An 8,555-nucleotide genomic window follows, 5' to 3' on the forward strand; every position below is an offset into this window, starting at 1 on the left:
TAAACAACCTGGAAGAAAAGGATGCCTTCCTGGAAACCTATAAACTACCAAGACTGAAACAGGAAGAAATTGATTTTTTAAACAGGCCAATTAATTATGAAGACATTGAAACAGTTATTAAAAACCTTCCAAAAAACAAGACTCCAGCACCTGACGGATTCCCCGAGAGAATTGTACGAAACATTTAAAGAAGAAATAATACCTATTCTCCTGAAGCTGTTTCAAAAAATAGAAACAGAAGGAAAACTACCAAACTCATTCTATGAGGCCAATATTACCTTGATCCCCAAACTAGGCAAAGACCCCATCAAAAAGGAGAATTACAGACCAATATCCCTGATGAATATGGATGCGAAAATTCTCAACAAGATCCTGGCTAATAGGATCCAACAGTACATTAAAAGGATTATCCATCATGACCAAGTGGGATTCATCCCTGGGATGCAAGTGTAGTTCAACATTTGCAAATCGATCAGCATGATAGATCATATCAACAAGAAGAGTCAAGAATCATATGAACCTCTCAACTGATGCAGAAAAAGCATTTGACAAAATACAGCATCCTTTCCTGACAAAAACGCTTCCCAGTGTAGGGATAGAGGGTACAATCCTCAATTTCATAAAAACCATCTCTGAAAAGCCTATAGCGAACATCATTCTCAATGGGGAGAAGCTGGAAGCCTTTCCCTTAAGATCAGGAACATAACAATGATGCCCACTCTCGCCATCTCGCCATTATTATTCAACATAGTACTAGAAGTCCTTGCAACAGCAATCAGACAACAAAAAGAGATAAAAGGTATCCAAATCGGCAAAGAAGAAGTCAAACTGTCTCTCTTCACAAATGACATGATACTCTATATAGAATACCCAAAAGACACCATCCCCAAACTATTAGAACTTTTACAGCAATTCAGTAATACGGCAGAATACAAAATCAATGCTCAGAAATCAGTTGCATTTCTATACACGAATAATGAGACTGAAGAAAGAGAAATTAGGGAATCCATTCCATTTACATAGCACAAAAAATCATGTTATCTCAGAATTAACTTAACCAGAGATGTAAAGGATCTATATTCTAGAAACTACAAATCACTCTTGAAAGACATTGAAGAAGACACAAAAAGATGGAAAAATATTCCATGCTCATGGATCGGAAGAATTAACATAGTTAAAATGTCTATACCACGCAGAACAATCTACACTTTCAATGCCATCCCGATCAAAATACTGATGACATTTTTCAAAGAACTGGAACAAACAGCCCTTAAATTTGTATGGAAACAGAAAAGGCCCCGAATCGCCAAGGAATTGTTGAAAAGGAGAAACAAAGCTGGGGCATCACGTTGCAGGATTTCAAGCTATACTACAAAGCTGTGATCGCAAAGACAGCATGGTACTGGCACAAAAACAGACATATAGACTAATGGAACAGAATAGAGAACCCAGAAATGGACCCTCAGCTCTTTGGGCAACTAATCTTTGACAAAGCAGGAAAAAACATCCAGTGGAAAAAAGACAGTCTCGTCAATAAATGGTGCTGGGAAAATTGGACAGCTACATGCAAAAGATGAAACTTGACCACACTCTCACACCATACACAAAGATAAACTCCAAATGGATGAAAGACCTCGATGTGAGACAGGAATCCATCAAAATCCTAGGGGAGAACATAGGCAGCAACCTCTTCGACATCGGCCACATCAACATTTTTCATGACACATCTCCAAAGGCAAGAGAAACAAAAGATAAAATGAACTTGTGGGACTTCATCAAGATAAAAAGCTTCCGTACAGCCAAGGAAACAGTCAAAAAAACTAAGCAGCAGCCCATGGAATGGGAGAATATATTTGCAAATGATGCTACAGATAAAAGACTGGTATCCAAGATCTACAAAGAACTTCTCAAACTCAATACACAAGAAAGAAATAATCAAATCATAAAAATGGGAAGAAGAAATGAACAGACACTTTTCCAATGAAGACATACAACTGGCTAACAGACACATGAAAAAATGTTCAAAATCATTAGCCATCAGGGAAATTCAAATCAAAACCACACTGAGATACCACCTTACGCCAGTTAGAATGGCAAAAATTGACAAGGCAGGAAACAAGAAATGTTGGAGAGGATGTGGAGAAAGGGGATCCCTCTTACACTGTAGTGGGAATGCAAGTTGGTATAGCCACTTTGGAGAACAGTGTGGAGGTCCCTTAAAAAGTTAAAAATTGAGCTACCCTATGATCCAGCCATTGCACTACTGGATGTTTACCCCAAAGATACAGACGTAGTGAAGAGAAGGGCCATATGCACCCCAATGTTCATAGCAGCAATGTCCACAATAGCTAAATCGTGGAAGGAGCCGAGATGCCCTGCAACAGATGACTGGATTAAGAAGTTGTGGTCCATATATACAATGGAATATTACTCAGCAATCAGAAAGAATGAGTTCTCAACATTTGCTACAACATGGACGGCACTGGAGGAGATAATGCTTAGTGAAATAAGTCAAGCAGAGAAAGACAACTATCATATGATTTCTCTCATCTATGGAACATAAGAACTAGAATGATCAGTAGGGGAAGAAAGGGATAAAGAAAGGGGGGGTAATCAGAAGGGGGAATGAAACATGAGAGACTATGGACTATGAGAAACAAACTGAGGGCTACAGAGGGGAGGGGGGTGGGGGAATGGGATAGACCGGTGATGGGTAGTAAGGAGGGCACATATTGCATGGTGCACTGGGTGTTATACACAACTAATGAATCATCGAGCCTTACATCGAAAACCGGGGATGTACTGTATGGTGACTAACATAATATAATAAAAAATCATTATAAAAAAAATAATAATAATAATAAAAAAGTTAAAAATTGAGCTACCCTATGACCCATCAACTGCACTACTGGGTATTTACCCCAAAGATACAGATATAGTGAAGGGAAGGGCCATATGCACCCCAATGTTCATAGCAGTATTGTCCACAATAGCTAAATCGTGGAACGAGCCGAGATGCCCTTCAAGAGATGACTGGATTAAGAAGATGTGGTCCAAATATGCAATGTAATATTACTCAGCCATCAGAAAGAACAATTACCCAACATTTGCTGCAACATGGACGGGGCTGTAGGAGATAATGCTAAGCGAAATAAGTCAAGCAGAGAAAGACAATTATATGGTTTCACTCATTTATGGAACATAAGAAGTAGGAAGATCGGTAGGAGAAGAAAGGGAAGAAGAAAGGGGGTAAACAGAATGGGGAATGAACCATGATAGACTATGGACTCTGTGAAACAAACTGACGGCTTCAGAGGAGGGGGTGGGGGATTGGGATAGGCCTGTGATGGGTAGTAAGAAGGGCACGTATTTCATGGTGCACTGGGTGTTATACGCAACCAATGGATCATGGAACTTTACATAAAAAACCAGGGTTGTACTGTATGGTGGCTAACATAACACAATAAAAAATTATTATAAAAAAAAGAATAACGAATGCTAATGATAAATAAGATCTCTGATTATCTAATCTAAACACCAGAGAATGTAGTAATTGGCAGATAAAAAAATCTCTAACCAAGAAGTGTGGTGGAAGATCCTTTTGAATTGGAAAGACAGATTGGGCAGCACAATAGCTAGAGTTGAACGAAAATGCAAATGCTAGTGAATATCATATAATTGTAAATTTTTTGAGGAAATTAATATATTTGTGGAAATTTTTAACATGATGAATAGGGCTGTACTTGATGAATAATAGGTGAACATTGGCTCATGTATTCTTAAATGTCACTATCAGCATATTTCCTTGCACATATTAGTCATCTAAAAATTATTGTTTAATAAATAATATGCTATTGCATTGATTTGGGGACTAGAGAATAAGAAAAACTATGAAAGGAAGGGAAAATGTCAGTACTTTTACATAACTCATACTTTAAAGTGGTTAAATTATGCTATTTGAATCATTCAAATATTATAACTTCAAAGTGGGATTTATTTTTATTTTTATTCCAGTACAGTTAACACACTGTAATATGATGGTACACAGGTTACTACCTGTGTTCTCCTCTAGGATTTTTATGGTTTCAAATCTCACATTTATGTCACATTTATTTTTGTGTATGGTGTAAAAAATTCCAGTTTACTTGTAGTTGTCCCGGTTCCCCAACACCATATGTTGAAAAGACTGTCTTTTTCCCATTGGATGTTCTTTTTGTTTGTAATTTTTTATTAAATTTTTATTTAAATGCTAGTTAGTTAACATATAGTGTAATACTGGTTTCAGGAGTACTATTTAGTGATTCATCACTTACATAAAACACCCAGAGCTCATCAAGTTGCCCTACTTAGGGGCGCCTGGGTGGCGCAGTCGTTAAGCATCTGCCTTCGGCTCAGGGCGTGATCCCGGCGTTCCCGGATTGAGCCCCACATCAGGCTCCCTGCTTTGCTGGGAGTCTGCTTCTTCCTCTCCCACTCCCCCTGCTTTGTTCCCTCTCTCACTGGCTGTCTCTTTGTCAAATAAATAAATAATTTTTTTAAGTGCCTTCCTTAATGCCCATCACCCATTTAAGCCATCCTCCACCAACCTCTCATCCAGCAACTCCTAGTTTTTTCTCTATCATTAAGAATCTCTTATGATTTCTTCTCTCTCTCTCTCTTTTTTCTTCCCCTATGTTCATCTCTTTTGTTTCTTAAATTCCTCATATGAATGAAATCATACGGTATTTGCCTGACGTATCAGTCACCTCTGACTGATTTATTTCACTTAGCATAATGCACTCTAGTTCCATCCATGTCATTGTAACTGGCAAGATTTCATTCTTTTCCCTCTTGGAATATTACTCAGGCACCAAAAAGAATGAAAAAAAATATATATATATAAAATCTCCCACTTTTTTATCCATTCATTGGACAATGGATATTTGGGCTCTTACCATAATTTGGCTATAATGCTGCTATAAACATTGGGGTGTATGTACCCCTTGGAATCTGTATTTTTGTGTTCTTTGAGTGAATACAAAATAGTGCAACTGCTGGATAATAAGGTATTTCTATTTTTAACTTTTTGAGGAACCTCCATACTGTTTTTCACATGCTGTACCAGTTTGTATTCCTAACAACAGTGTTAAGAGTGTTCCCCTTTCTCCGCATCTTTGCCAACATCTGTTCTTTCCTAGTTGTTAATTTTAGCCGTTTTGACTGGTGTGAGGTGATATCTCATTGTAGTTTTGACTTGAATTTCCCTGACAATGAGTGATGTTGAGCATCTTTTCATGTGTCTGGTACCTATTTGGAAAAGTGTCTGTTCTTGTCTTCTGCCCATTTCTTGACTGGATTTTTTTCTTTTGGCTAGTTGAGTTTGGTAAGCTCTTCATAGATTTTGGATACTAATCCTTTACCAGATATGTCATTTGCAAGTATCTTCTCCCCTGCATAGTCCTAAGAAAAGTAAACAAATAAAATCTGTAAACATCCATATATATATAATTAAAATACAAAAACAAAAATTCAGAATCACATGTTGTCACTGGTTCATTCTGCTAAATACTTGAAGAATTAACTCCAAAAAGCGGGGGGGGGGGGGGGGGGGAATGCAGGAAGTCTTTCCAGTTCATTGAGATCTCCATTATTATTGACAGAAAAGTAAAATAAAGACATTACAAGGAAAATGGACTATTGAAAAATGCTTATTATGAACATAGATGGAAAAATCCTTAATAAAATATTAGCAAACCAAATCCATTAGCATAGTAAAATGATTATACACCATGACCAAACGGGATTTATTTGAGGTTTGCAAAGATGGTTAACCAGACAAAAATTAATCAATGTAATACATCACATCAATAGAGCAAAGAAACACATGTGTGTGTGCACACACACAATCATCTTAATTGATGATACAGGGCATTTGACAATATCCAACAGTCTTTCATATTGAACACACATTAAAGTAGGAACAGACGGGTACTTCCTCCATGTGTTAAAGGGAATTAAAAAAGCAACCAAACAACAAACAAATTAAACCAACAACAGCTAACATCATACTTAAGAGTGAAACAATGACGATTTCCTCCTCAGAGCAGGAACAAGACAAGAATATCCATGTCCCCACTGCTACTCATCATTGTATTTTTTTTTCATTGTCATCTGTGAATAGAAATTTTTAAATCTTTTCAGATTGCTCATTGTTCATAATGAAACAAAACTGATTTTTCCCCCCAGTGGAAAAGACAGGAATTTTTTTGAACCCACAGTTAACATAATAACTAGTGAAAGACTAAATTCTATCCTCCTCTGCTCAAGAACAAGACAAGAATGCCTACCATCTCCATTGCCATTCTTTTGGAATAAATGTTAGCTAGAGCAATTATGTAAGAAAAAGGAATAAGTAAGCTCCAAATTGCAAAGAAAGAGTTAAAAGCATCTCTGCTCGAAGATTTCATCATCCTACATAGATAAAATCATAAAACATAAGAAAACTCAGAATAGCTAATTAATGAATTCATCAAAGTTTTAGTTACATGATCAAAACAAAATGAAACAAAATCTCTTCAACAAATGGTGGTAGTATACTGGATGTCCTCCACTAAAGAATGAAATTGTACTCCTAAATTATAGCATATACAAAAATTTATCCCAACAAAGTGAAAATGTAAATGAAGACCTTATACTATAAACTTCTAGAATAATCAGGTGTAAATCTTCATGACCTTGGACTGGCAATATATTCTTAGATCCAATACCAAAACACAAGCAGTAAAAGTACATACTGATAATTGAACCTCATCATAATCAAGATGTTTCTTCATCAAAACATACTACCTAGAAACAAAAAAACAACCTACAGGAGGAGAAAAAAACATTTACAAGTCATATAGCCCTCGTACCCAGCTGTAGTATGCAGAATGTATAAGTAACTCATAATACCAATAAAAAGGCAATGCAATTTTAAAATCAATTATCCAAACTGGATACATAAATGACCAATAACCACAGAAAAAGATGTCCAACATCATTAGTTATTAGGGAAATGAAAATCTAAGCCATATGATATGCTACCTTACACCCACTCAGATGGCTATAATCACAAAATAAAAACAAATCACACACACAAAAAAAGATTAAACAAAATGGAAAAGAACTTTCATTACGGAAAATTTGAACACTTCGCACATTGCTGGTAAGAACGAAAATATTGCAGTACCTGTAGAAAACAACGTTGGTGTCCATAATGTGATGCATAAAATTTCCATATGACCCAGCAATTCCATATTTAACTGTTTACCCAAAATAGTTTAGCAACATGTATTCAAATGTCAGTATGTGTCTATGCAAATCAGCAGTACCTAGCCTTTCTCCAGTATTTCAGAAATTCGGGATGGTACTTATAAGTTATAAAACTAATCAGTGGGCTGCTTATGGAGATTATTTTTTTTCTAACTAAACATCTATGGAAAAACAACACATACAGCCTCAACTTAATATATAATGTGAAATGACTGTAACCATATACAGAAAGATATCAGGATTCAAGTGAGGCCTTGTTTTTTTGTCTGTTGCTGTCTTTGCTTTCAGATCAACTTTTCTCATGTGTGTCCAAGATGGACATTGCCAAACTAGCAGCATCCTCTTAATTTATGTCAAATAAAGAGAAAAGGAGCCACCAATAAAAGAATGAATGTAGATGGTGATCATCAGCGGCGATGATTAACAGCTTGCATAGAAAAAAAGGCGGTACATTCTAACCTTCTGCATCCTTTGAAGGAGATACATTACACCTCAATTCAAATAAAACATGAATAAAGTCTGAGTCTATCACTTCATAGAAAATAAAAGAGAAGAAGCTAAAATGACACTAAGGAGTGTCCGCAATCTATAAAGCAAAATCAACCTCTTTTCCCTCTTATCAGTTGCAAGGGAAAAAATTAAGAGAGGGGTGAAGGCACAGATTTTGAAGAGTTAAGTTACATTCACCTCTGACAGTTTGAAACCTTTTGTGGATATTTATTGGAAATTTCTTTATATTGAGAAGCTATGTTAACCTTTTTATTTTTTTTTAAAGATTTTATTTATTTATTGACAGAGAGACAGCCAGCGAGAGAGGGAACACAAGCAGGGGGAGTGGGAGAGGAAGAAGCAGGCTCCTAGCAGAGGAGCCTGATGCGGGGCTCAATCCCATAATGCCGGGATCACACCCTGAGCCGAAGGCAGACGCTTAACTGCTGTGCCACCCAGGCACCCCTATGTTAACTTTTTAAATATGTGATAGGTACATGTGTTGTTTAAAGAGACTTAATCTTTTAGAAAAGACTTTGTCAAACTCAAAATTGACATTTTGGCCTAATTTTTTGTCATATGTATTATCCCTGGGATTCCACTTATAAGACAGATCCTAAAAAAAATCAGAAATGTGAAAAAAATACCTAACCACACCATTGTTGATAGTAGATTCACTTATTATAGGAAAAAAATGTGTATTGGTGCACTTTAAAGGATTCCATGAAGTAAATTCTGGGATATTTATGTAATAGAACATTTTGTATCTATAGTAT

Source organism: Ursus americanus, chromosome 37, assembly GCF_024610735.1.
Source record: "Ursus americanus isolate L20-20 chromosome 37, mUrsAme1.1.p, whole genome shotgun sequence".
NCBI classification, from domain to species: Eukaryota; Metazoa; Chordata; class Mammalia; order Carnivora; family Ursidae; genus Ursus; species Ursus americanus.